Source organism: Rhyacophila brunnea, unplaced genomic scaffold, assembly GCF_057557595.1.
Source record: "Rhyacophila brunnea isolate RB1 unplaced genomic scaffold, BYU_Rbru_1.0 scaffold_12, whole genome shotgun sequence".
Classification (NCBI taxonomy): domain Eukaryota; kingdom Metazoa; phylum Arthropoda; class Insecta; order Trichoptera; family Rhyacophilidae; genus Rhyacophila; species Rhyacophila brunnea.
In genome coordinates this window covers 44,858,096-44,871,248 of record NW_028232774.1, presented here as the reverse complement: position 1 = coordinate 44,871,248, position 13,153 = coordinate 44,858,096, and positions in this window count along the sequence as shown.

Here is a 13,153-nt window from a genome sequence, read left to right as displayed (position 1 = left end):
AGCATAGACGTTCACCATTATCGCTTGTCGTTTCATGCAAACTGTGCTGCGCTGCTACTTCTTTAAATGCTTCCTCTTTTCCAATTTTTGCATTGAAGTCGCCCAAGATAATTAGAGCATCATGTGAGGAGATTTTTTCGCAGGCTCTCTGCAGATCTTCATAGAATCTATCCTTAATTTCCTCGGTCGCATCGTCAGTTGGGGCATAAACGTTGATGAATGTAATATTGAAAAGTTTACTTTTCAGTTAAAGTTTACATAATCTCTCACTAATTGGCTCAAATCCTAGTACTGCCCTGCGGATATCAGAGCTGATTAATAACCCATTTGCATAGCGACCCTGCGTACCTGCAGATCCACTGTAATAAAAAGTGTAGTTTCTCTTGTTTATGAAACCTGCGCCCTCCCATCTTATTTCCTGCAATGCAGTCACGCTCATTTTATACTTATGCAATTCAATTGCAACCTCCTCCATCATGCCCGGCTGCAACATAGTACGTACGTTCCATGTGCCACATTGTACATATAATCGTTTGTCCTTAATTCTTTGCTTGGGTCGTTGGATACGTTTGAATTTCGCAAGACGCCGCCGCGCCGCCCCCGCGCGACCACCATGTTCTTGCATTAGGTACAGACCTACAAACTTATCTAAAGAATGAATGAGGGAGCCACTATCATAAACTATCCAATCAAGACTCACAACTGGACATATTCTGAAATTTGAATGAAGTTTTCAAAATGGCGTCCATATGGTAGTTCGTAGTTCCATTTTTAACCGTTCTTTAGATAAGTTTGTAGGACTATAACTAGGTAGGTAGGTACCTAATAATATAAAAATCCATGACAGTGTTGCCATCTTTTCAAAGTGAAATTATAGTAAAGAGCCTACAAAATTATAGTATTTGGGGAAAACTATAGTACGCGTTGTCATCTGTTGAAAATGTAAAGGTTTTTTATTTAAAAAAAAAGATAATGGAGAATTTGAGAAACTCAGAGACCCCTTTTTATTTAAGTAGGTACCTCTTCCTGGTTCGGACCAAAGGTGCTTACCGAAGAATTCAAGAATTTTCATTTTAAACCAGTCTAGGGATTTTTTTTACGTATTTCGAGCTTTTTTTTCCAAGTTTTGGAGATTTTCTTATATTGCGAAATTATCCTTCTTTGCACCAATTTATCGAACGGAAATCTCGAAATTTTAGTACTTATTACATATTTTTTCCGATATTGAAAATTATAGTATTTTGGGCGTACTATACCTGTTTTATATAGTACATAGTACGCGGACCAAAATTATAGTACAAATACTATAATTATAGTACGGTTGGCAACACTGATCCGTGTTGAATTTGAAATTTATACATTTATTATGTACCTACTTTTGAGCATTGAAATTGGGATATTATGGTTGAATTATTATAGACATCTATATGGCAACTTGTAAAGTACTGTGCGTTCCTGTTCATTCACCAAAAAGTTATTGTTATCATGCTCAGGCTAATGGACAGCAGATGGCAGCAGTGAGTTCTGTAATATTAATTTATTTCTATTGTTTGTTAATATGTCATTGGTTTGACTCGAAGAGATTAGACCGTGTCTTCGATAAGTAAAGTTATACACATTTTATAACATCTTATACAATAATTGTAAGTTTATCTTTGACTTCTCTATTTCTATTTCTCGAAATCTATTTAATGTTTTCAGGTACATAATATTATATATTACTAAATTAATACAGTTGAAATTGTAAATTATCAAAAATTGTCTCAAATTGCAAGCTTCGTATTTTCCCGCTAGGTGCCTCTGCTGGTATAAGCATCCCCCTTAACATCATCGCCAATATGCTAAAAATAAAGAAAGTCCGATTGAAATAATATATAATGGGTATGTTATAAAATATATATGTACATACCTACCATTGTTTAAATAGTTATTTCAATATTTACATTGGTTTTTAAAATATGTACTTATTATTAATATGTAATTTTTATAATTACTTTAGCATCTAGGATGGCTCAAAGGTAATTTACATTGGATTATGATTGGAATCGATACTAATATCACGTGACGGTAAATGATTCGTAATTCGGGTAATAGATGGATCTATGAAATCGCAACTATTGATATGACCCCCTTCTTGGGGGCACCTAGCGGAAAAATACGAAGCTTGCAATTTGAGACATTTTTTGATAATTTACAATTTCAACTATATTAATGAATAAATATGTATCTGAAAACATTAAAAAGAAAAATATTTTTTATTTTAAGTCAAAGATAAACTTACAATTGTACAAAATGTAATAAAATGTGAATTTGTTGAATCGGACCGCACCCTATTATCACATATATTTTATGGTTATATTTATTATTAAAATTTGGTTTATTAAGTTTTCTAAGCATCACCTAAGCGATTTTTGACTAATTCATAGTATTAATATTTTTATATTACCAAAAAAAATCTCAAATTGCAAACTTCATATCTTTCCGCTAGGTGCCTCTTTAAAAACGGCTCAGTAAAGGCTTCACCTTAAGGGGACGCTCTACAGAATTGCCCTTGAGAATTGAAAATATGGTTTTTTTACATGTGGTCCGGAATTGTTGCTCTACTGGTAATATTCAAAGGTCGCCGACAATGCTTTGGTCTAAACTCTAAAGTAAATAATGATCTCTCATAACACTGTCAACGTGAATAAAATATGGGGTGACCAAAAAATGATATCTTCTAATATACGTAAATGTTACTAAATTCAATTTGTTAATCATCTGTTTGGTGGGAAATATTGTAACCAATATGATGGATAGCCACGATATAAACTTAATAATATATTAATAACGTTTTAACCAGAAATTGTCCGAGAGCTAAACATACGAAGGATGTTGAAATACATATCTACCTACATTTTTATTTCATGTGCTATCCAAAAAACATTATTATTGAATAGTATTTATTTTGAATGTGTAAGACCTATTACATAATTATTAAAAAAATAGGTACACATTGTTTATTTCTAATGCATATTTAAAAAAAAAAGTGTTATATAGTGATGTCTGTTTATTATAAAAAGAAAGTGACTTTTTATTAAAAGAAATGAAAATATAATTAATTATATTTTCATTTCTTTTAAAATGGAATTCTACCATTTACTTGGTTACTACTGCTAACTCAATTAATGACTTTTTATTACTTACCCGATTAGTTTAATTAATTTAGTCTGACACTTTTACAAACAAGTAACGCAATTTTACTTTTATAAAAATAGGTAGGTACAATAATAATTGTTGGTAAGTAAAGCCACTGCAAGAAATAATTTATATAAAAAATTATTATTAACGTAGAGACACCCACACATTTTTTTATTCAAAGCTAGCGTCGCTGAGAAGATAGCAAAGTTACCGACCAGGGATGTCGAAGACTAATTACTTATTTTTATGATGTGTTTTTAATTGTGTGCAATTTGGCGGAAAAATATAATATATAGATACAGTTGCTTACCATTCGGTTATCCAATGAGCTGGGTTTTGTTTAATCTTTTGCAGACATCCTACAGTTTTATTTTTTATCTTGCCCATCTCACGTAAGGATATCTGATATTATAAAAGTTACATAGTACAACAGTGTTTAAATCTAATATGTAATTGTACAGGTTTAATTAAAAACTATAACAAAATTAATATTTTAATGATTTACAGATTTTCCTATGCTATATCAACTTTATATCAATTTTAATGAGAGATACATATTACGATATATCCAAAATACACATCATCAGATAATATGTGAAATATTTTGATAAGCAAAAAAATAAGAACAATACAAAAATAACATAACATAATCAGCCAGTCTTTTCATAATTATTTTAGATAAATGTTGTATGCCGTTTGACGCTTGGAATTATGTAATTATTCCATCTGTTCAGTAAGCCATTTTTAACTTTAAATTTGTAACTTTTTAAAACGTAAAATTAGATTGATATTATTTTGACAGCCCTGTATTCGTTCGGCCGGCTTCAGTTACGTCGCATACATGTTATGTTTGAAGGGAATAATAATAATGATATTCATTCGCCCGAGAATTGTAATTAATAATTATTGCGTTTCTTAAAATAAATTCCCGATGGTTAGAGGTTTTTGAGGTTAGACTGAATTAAAATGACGTCCTTTCGACTCTGAGATCATTCTCTGAATGAACTATGAATGACCTTGTTCCTGTTCATCGGGCTCTTAAGCGTTGGCCTATGGCGTCGTGATTCCCAGGTTCGAATCATGCGTTTGCCAAGTATACCTACATATTGTTTTCAATTCGTGTATGAGCCAGCGTATGGACCTAATAGGTTGGGCAAGTGGCTGACATCCATTTCTCGTAAAACAAAATCTGTTAATACAAACCTCCAATATGTGATATTATGATCTTATTAGGATCGGGCATGGTCGAAAAAATATGAGTATATTTTTTCAGATGGCAATGCTGCATGTGGCATTTTTTAAATTCATAAGACGTTTGAAGAGGGAAATTTCCGAGGTTTCCTGTTTCTCTACTGGAGGGTGAAGACAGAGATCGCTGCTCTGAAGTATATCGTCGAAATCAAGATCTCCAATTATATTCAACTATAATATGTCAAATAATTTATTGAAGCGTCAATCAGAAATTAAAAATCTTGGCATATTGTTTCACTCACGTTTACCATTTCGCTCACACATCACTTATACGGCATGCCGTACGAGCAAGCTTCTAGGATTCGTCATGAGACAATCCAAGCCATTCAAGAATCCAACTGTTTTACGATTTTAGTATGGGTCCATTATCTGGAGTCCTTATGAGGTTTCCTATAAGCTGGTTTTAGAGCGTGTTCAGAAAAAAATTCTTCGACATCTTTATTTTAATGTATTTTTATGCACCTGTCAATTACATGCGTGGTCGCAGCCATGACCTATTTTGAATGAAAGCTGTTTCCTCTCCTCAGACTCACCAGGCACCAATAGCTTGGGCTGTGCGGCTGATCAATGCACTCCCTAGAGATGTAGATATTTTTAGCGATGCATTATGCATTCTGTTTTTTAAATTCTATTTTATTGTTTAATTTGTATTTTTTCATGTTTTTGTTGCTTTCATATACATCTCTTTTCCGTATCCACTGAAAAAGAAAAAAAATCTAGCTAATATTCAATAGCCACGAATCTGTCGTTTTAATTAAAGTCGAAACAACCCTTAAAAACCCCTGCCATTCGCCCCTCAATATCAATGGGTATGCAATATGCATGGCTAGTGGGATTAATGGGAAAAGTTCACAAGCGTAGGTATTTGGAATTCACGTGCATGGCATGCAGTTTCCTCTTTCTTTTAACATCGTCAAAATGGGATAAAAATTTGGGTGGTGAACGAATGGCGAACAACCGATCAATGCAGGCTAGACCAGTTCCCATAATCTATCAGAAACGGAAAATATTCTTAAAATAGTATAGATAGGTAGCGACTGTACAAACTTGTAAAAATAAATCACCCATCTATTGGGTAGCGCCTTTTGTTGAAAAAACCTAATTTTTTTTTCGTTTCCCGTATGCCGCGGGACTCGTAGAATTATTGCTTTTCTGTTTTTGTCGAAGGAATATAAAAATTAGGCTGCGTAAATCATTTTATTCTCACATGTTTTCCCACATTCAATATGACAGGCATATGGCAACGCGAAAAAAGTTCCGCGATGAAAATAATAATATGATCGAAGTAAAAGTATGATCTTTGAAATGGAAATTTATTTAGGTGATGAAAAAACAAAAATATCTACATAAAAACTATAATGGAGTATCATAATAATATCACTATGTAACCATACCTAACTAATGTAATAAAATTTAATAATAATTGATCTCGTTCGCCTAATTTCTTTTCCGAGATAATTGACGACAAAAAATAACGAAGAAATATTATATTTTTCCATGTTACTTGTACATCAAATAATATTTATTTATAGCTACTTATGAGCGAATTGTATTGGCAGGTAGCTTTCCAATACCATATTTTTTAAATCAGACCGGGCGGATGGTGGGTCTGAGTATGAGTATACAATAGTTCACCCAGCAGTGTATCCACCCAAGCTAATGATAGTATTTACATTATGTAATAGGAAATTAAGTGAAGTATTTTGTTTCCATTTTGATATTTGACTTTTGTGCAGTATTATTTTGGCGGTTGTTTCTTGGCGGTTGACTCTTTTTACTGCACCTACAGTAACACACGAAAGCGCCGTGCCGCTATGAAAGTGTATCAACTTTTTATACACTGTTACGTTGTTACGTACTCACTTAATTTACGCATTTTTTCATTTAGTTATTGTAACACCGCGACTGGCGCGTTTGGAGTACTTGTCCATTAGATATAATTAACGTGTTATTTAAATGTGGTAATTAAAAGGTCAGCAGTGATTGTGCTATCACTCCAGTCATACTCTGGGTATTCGTATTATGTATATTGTATACGATTTGCATTTTATTTCCAACTCTCTATATACCGTATAATAATTGTATATCCACACCCTGAAATGAGGAGAACTCTTCTTAACTGGCATATATTGCTAGCAACAGCAAGACATTAATAATGTACTTAGTGTTTATTTTTATGTAAATAGTCACGAAATATGTTCTATCATTTGAACAAAGAATAGGAGAGGAAAAATACAACCGAGTGATGGTAGGATCAATAAAAAAACCGGAAATGGAAAATAAAGGCAATGATTTTAATTGAAATGGGCCGCTACATTTTCCCGTAGATGGCCGCCAATTTTGTTTTGTTGCCGAGAAAAGAAATGATATCGTAAACAACATAACGAAGAGTGTTCGTACATAGGTGGGTACGATTCTTTTCTAATATCGGAGAAGTAGAGGGAAATAAATCAGCGCACGGCGCGGCGTGTTGGTCAATATGTATTTTCACTTACACAATGATGGAAAACGAACAGTGGGAAATTTTTCATAGGCGTTCCACGCTCACCTCACCCAGTCAAACTTTAGGCTCTTCGGCTATTATGAACCTTTTTAATTCTAATTTTATCTAATACTTCCGTCAACTATTAAATAAAATTAACGAGCAACCATTTAACTCAGAATGCACACCAAATAAATCTTTTTTATTTGATTTATACGAATGGTACACTAACACTACATACTATTATATTGTTTAATATTATTTCATGTTCAAATTTATTTAATTTACGAATTTTACAGGTTCAAGATGTTTACACCATGACATGAAATAAGTAACAGGTTTAGAAAATAGTGTAGAAAGAGCATAAAGTTGTGATTATATTTAGATGCACGTCGCGTACACTGTCACGGCGACAAATTTAGTCTATGGTTTCATCATTTTGCAGAATATTTTGAACGATCATTAAAGACCAAGAAAAACGACATGAGACACTATTTTCCCTTAGCGGTAGCTTACTGTGACGTCACGTGATAGTACGCGACGTGCAGCATAATATAATCATAACTTAAGAGTAGGGAGGTAATTGCATACAAAAATCGTACACAGCAGTAGGTATTGAACATAAGTTAGGTAGACCTTACCTTAAGAATTTATAAAACGATGCCCGCCTAAACTCATCTTTCCGTTGGTGGAATATAATAAAATCATATCAATATCCGAAGCGACTTGGTTGAACACACTCATTACCCACCCAATTGGCATTACCAATAGTTATTCATGTACTATGGGAGAATAAACAACTTTAATTATTATTCTAATGGATACTGGAACATCGTCATGACGAGATAGACGCCTATTGATTGTATTATTAGTGATAGGGGTTTTTTACAAACACTTCAACCATTCATAATTTGTTGACTTAATAAGATGGCTGATAATTTTTTAATCTACTTTATTGTATTAATTTATTATATAAGTTGGAATATAATCGTATTCGTTGTCACGTTGTGTATTTACCTTTTGTTGTGTATTTACCTTTTGGTGAGTGCACATAGTGCCTGAAGATGCGGAAAGGCGAAACCCCGGTCGCAAAAACGACTCAAATGGAGTAATACAAAACTTAAATCCATTAGAATTTATATTCAAATTCCATCAAGTACCTTCAGTCGATAGTATTAATATTTAATTATCATATTCCCGATATATAAAATTGTTATCAGAGACACGCAGGTCAACACTATGAATGGTAGAGTTCTTGTTTACAGCGCGTATTAGACGGAACGGAAGAATACCTACCTATGTAAATATAGATCTTTCCTAACTTTTAGAGATATAATGTCGCAAATCCCGGGTCTGGCAAATTCGCGCGATGCTTTTGAATGTGTGTTTGGACCCAGAGTATCGACCTAATAGGTTGAGCAAGTGGCTAATATCTATTTCTTGTAAAAACAAAAATCTGCTAATACAACCTCCACTATAAGGAGGCCCACAAAAAAACAATAAAAACAGAATTTTCACATAAAAACATAGAACAGAATATTAAACGACAATGGCCAGCTTTGAGCCACGGGGGAAGCCAGAGCATGTTTTAAATATCTGTGATCATACGATACGTGTTGTTGACGATTCGTAAAATAATTCCCGAATAATTTCAGAAATCAATTCGACAATCCAATTAATTGTTGTTTTTTTTATCTGGAAGTCGTGATCGACCAACAAATTATCAAATTAACTTGACTAGGGAATGCCTAATGTGTGTGTGAGTGCGGAGCAATTAATATTCATTTTTATTTCTTCATGTCCGTTTCCTGGTCACTCCTGGCGATGTCTGAAATTACCTGATACATTCAGCGATTTTCGTGTGAACATGTTGTAGTGGATTCCCGCTCTCTTCTACACCGTAGTGCGCTCACAAAATAATTTAACAGATCCATTAACGAGATCCTCCTTTGTATTTAGTATTTAGTCCTCCAGGCTCCAGATGGTTTCTTGAAGTCATTAATCCGTTCCTAGCCGTTGATTCTTCTAGGAGTCTGGTTAGTTAACTGCCGCTCTGACTCGGCGTTGAAAATGTCTTCGCCACTGAGGCTCAGTCCAGTACCCAGGGTGCACCCCGATGATATGGATTTTCTTCAATCTTTTATTAACATGTTCAAAAATTAAAAAAAAAATACTAGTTTTGTTGTGATTCCATAAGGCGGTTGGAAATATATATTATTTTTAACACTGCAACAGGACACGACGGCCAATGCCAGTAGAGTAGTTAAAGTGAAACAATCACAAACCCCCAGACTTTGAGTAAATCACATAAATACATCACCAAAAACATCTTATGATTAATAATAATGTATTGTAAATTTATGTTATTTATGTTGTTTTTTTATATTATTTTATGTTACTCAAAGTACTGAGCTTTGGAGTATTGTGTATGTTATGTATGAGATTGCTTTTGTGTTTTAGTAAAGTAGGTATATTCTGCCGTCCTAAGCGAAAGAGCAGTATCTCAAAAATGTTAACTTTTGGGTATGAGCAATTTTGTAAAGATACAAACCGCACCACTTTGTAAATTATTATTTGATGTTTATATGCGATATAATACCTATTCTCATACTTACCTAACTGCTTATGGGTTAATTTTAATTAAAAATTAAAAACTTAAGCTAATAAATGAGATACGTCCATTTTGCTTAGTAAATTTGGTTTCGAAATAATAGATACGACCTCGGCCTTTATGATATTGTAGGAAAACTTACATTTATTTTCAAAAACTTGCATTCTTTTATACTTTCGTACAAATCAAGTTTTAAATATCATGTTAATTATATCTAATGGCCAACTAATGCAAACGCGCCAGTCGCGTTGTCAGCACTAAATGATGTGCGAAGTGTTATTACTTCTAAAATCGTTCTCAGCACACACGACTAACTGTCATTTTGCTTGACAGGAACGTTTGAAACATGATGTAATATGAAAGACTTTCTTGCCATAGAACTGTATATTTCCAAAATTCTTTGTTAAGAAACTGCGTCCTTTCTTCAGATATCATTTAAGCGCACTTATGAGCACATTTTTTCAGTATCACAACCATTTTGTTACTGCATGCATTTCTGCTATTTTTTGCAACTTTTGTTTTTTTAGTTCTTTTAAACACAAATCAAACTTTTTTCTCTTTCTAATTAATCCCTTTTTTGTGTAGAGGACATCACTGTTGCGTTTACGTTCACTAAAAATTTCACCTGTGCCATTATTCTCATTAATCTCACCCTCATCCAATATTTGTCGAATATCTTCAGTGACAGTGTTATTAGAACTGACAGGATTAACTGGCTCAAGTTCTAATAATAATGAAGAATCTTCAACTATAATATCATTTATTGGAGATTCTGTTTGATTCAAAGAAGTAACATCATACATAGTCGCAATAGCAGTAGCAGGACTAACTGGCGGCCAAAAATAATATCACATTACATCTACGTTGGTCTGAAATAATGAAATCATGTATTATAAGTAATATTGTATTGCTTGGCCTTTATCTGATACACTATAAATACGGACATAATATTGAATTATATCGATTAAAACAAATCAAAGTTACCTTCAAAACACAATATGTTTTCATCCTGAAGCATTTCTGAAACCATACCCTCCCAAATTGTTCTGCATTGCCTCACCAACATCAGGTTCCGAACATTTAACAGTTTCTGAAATGACGTAAGTCCGCACTTAACGGCCCACGTGCGCCGCGTCGCGTAGGTCAAAATTGAGGTTTTATGGTATTTTCAAAGCATAAGCCTGGACATTTCCTAAACGTTGTAGATAATCTATTTATATTATTTTGAAGCCTGATTATCCTTTATATTTATTTTTAACAATTGATGACTGCATAAAGTATTTTTAATACATACAATAGTATTCTTTTAAACCTCTCGATCTTTAGAATATAGTTAAGATTTTTTAGATATATTAATTTTTAAAGGTATTTATAAAATCATTAGTGAAATTAATATTAACATTATACAGTGAAATATTTACTTATAATCTCTGTGATCCCAAATTTGACAAGAATTAGGCATTTTATTATTCAACACGATTAACACATTTGAAGATAAATGAAGTAGGGAGTAAGATCATGTTAACACGCGTGTTTGAAGATATATCGAACCGAAAAAAAATCGTTTCAGCAACAGCTGAATTATTCTTTATTAATTCTTTCTCAGTTTTAGATATAGATTTCAGAATACTTACTTTGAAAACAACCAAATTTCGCAACAATCGCTGATAATATTGTAGTATAAAAGAATATAAAAGTCGATTTGATCGAATGTGATTGACGTAACCTCACATGCATTTTTTCGAGAAATTTAAATGCATTGTATTTGAATAATATTAATGTCTTACCTAATTCCTTTATATTTTATTGACACATAATCATCATTTTCATCGCTCTTGAATAAACTCTTGATATATTTTTGATGAAAACACGTTTGTCAAACCTACAATAATACACGCCGAACCGTCAAGCCGACAATTATGGCATTGTCGCTAGCGAAATATTGTGAGCTTTTTCGGTCATAATGGTAAGCGAAAAGGGCGTATCTCAGAGATTCCACTAAACCGCTTAGGAAATTGAGATACTGCTATTGCGCTTAGGATTTCATTGTGATTTTGAGATACGCCATATTTAATTAGCTTATTTTACCTATTTAAAAATGAGATGCGGCTATATCGCTTAGGAAAATAGATGTGGCACCCCCTGAATGTTCATAAGGCAACAAAAACCAGAAAACGAAAAAAATGAGATACCGCTCTTTCGCTTAGGACGGCAGTATTATTCTAATTTATTTTTAGTAGAATACGTTTTTGGCATGACCTACCTCTAAAAATCGTAACGCGGTGATGTCACGTTGTTTGTTCACATCTAATGTGTAATTGATCGACGCGATCGTCTTTCTCCATCCACCTTCATGTTCTTCACTCGATTGTATTACATAACGACTAGTTTGTCAGAGACATTGACTTATATATTTTTTCCTAGATAACCTTTCATGTAATTCGACATGTAGAGTAATTAAAGTACCTGCCAGCTGTTGATTTTAATAGGCGGCTCTCGTGGTGCAGTGGGCAAGGCGCTGGCCTTCCGCCCGAGAGTTCTGGGTTCGATTCCTGGCGAGGACACAATATTAATTATGTGTTTTTCTCACAGCCTGGGTGTTTGTGATTGTCCAAAATTACTAACAACCATCTTGTATTAAAAAGCAAGGACATAGTTATTAATAATTCTAAAAAAAAATAATAAGGTAATCCAGTTATCTAGAGTGATCTAGACAATTAAAAAATACTGTTTATACTTTAAAAGTGTGCGCATCGACAAAATACATTTTAAAATACGATGAATAAATAATGTAATTATTTATTATATAATATGTTACAGAAATAATGTAATATTACAATTGATAATTATTTTTTTAATAGCTCGAATTTAAAGATACCAATACAATTAACGAATACAAGCGATTACGATATAATACGAGAAAAGAGTTATTAATCGCTTTATTTGCATGTTCGTTTTATTTTATTGTTAAAAATAAAAAGCTACGCGTTTTCAAGAAAACAATATGAAGGTTTTTTATGATTATGTAAATAATTAAATTGCCAGTTTCGGTGCGCGGGTCCTCGGTGTACAATCCATGGCATTCGAATTTTCCCATTGGTAGACTGGCGCCGCGGATGAAATGGAGACAGAATACGGCTTAAAGAAGAGACAGAGATATCCAGTGGTAGTAATAATTGAACACGGAGAAGTGGGTTTCATATTATTATTCCAATAAGGGTTACTTATCTTAAAAATCCGCAGATTCTCCACTTCACTTCCACAATCCACTTGATCCAGATCGGGTGGGCATTCAGATATTTAAATTATATTTTGAATTGTTTTGGTAAAACCAAAACGCAACGATTGGGCATGTCGGTTATTTTATACCAAGTTTTATTCATGTCCGAGTTCAAGTATTCTGTGATCTACTTCTAGAATCCGTATCCACTATGAAACGTGGCAGTGATCTACCAAATTGTGATTGTTTAACTTAAACAGACGCATTATAATTATATTATAATATAAATGTTGACAATGAAGCGCTACAGATCGAACAGTACTTATCTTTCACCACCATAAAGAGATAGACCTACTCAATTTCCGATTCGCCGTGGAAATTAAATGATTTGGTCTTCTTTTGGACACTC